Source organism: Plasmopara halstedii, assembly GCF_900000015.1.
Source record: "Plasmopara halstedii genome assembly, contig: Scaffold_2956, whole genome shotgun sequence".
NCBI classification, from domain to species: Eukaryota; Oomycota; class Peronosporomycetes; order Peronosporales; family Peronosporaceae; genus Plasmopara; species Plasmopara halstedii.
Window position 1 is genome coordinate 1,683,061 of NW_020189861.1, and position 542 is coordinate 1,683,602.

The following is a 542-nucleotide window of genomic DNA, read 5'->3' on the forward strand; positions in this document are numbered from 1 at the left end:
GCTCTCGTGTTGAATATGGCTTCCGCCCAGCGGATCCCGCTGTGGCAGCGAAGGACGCGGTATCTCGACCGATACGCCTCCATATCATCGGGCCCTCGGCCATTACGGAAGATGAGCTTGCCAAACGGAAAGCTCTTCGAGCTCGTTTCTTGATTCCACAGGAATTTCTGTTGGAAGCTTATCGCACTCGTCTACGTGCGCAACGAGGTGGCTCTCGCGTTCCAGCAATGCGCACAATACCTGTAATGCTCACCCCTGGCGAAAGCGCTACAGATGACGAAGCGCTCTTTGATCGAGGGGTGCAACGGCACCGCAAAATTTTCCTCAATGTATAACTTACAGTTGAGCCAAAAGGAAGTGGACGTGCGGGTGGAGTGATACCTCCAATTTGAGTTTGCCAAACTCAAGGCACGCCGTCGACTTCCTTCAGGATGTTGCCCTGTGACGTATGGGCTAACTCTTAACGCTCCTGCGAGCTCTGTGTCTGCAACCGCAAGAGCTCAGGGCCACTGCTTGAGCTCAGCTCATGGCCCTTCTACTTC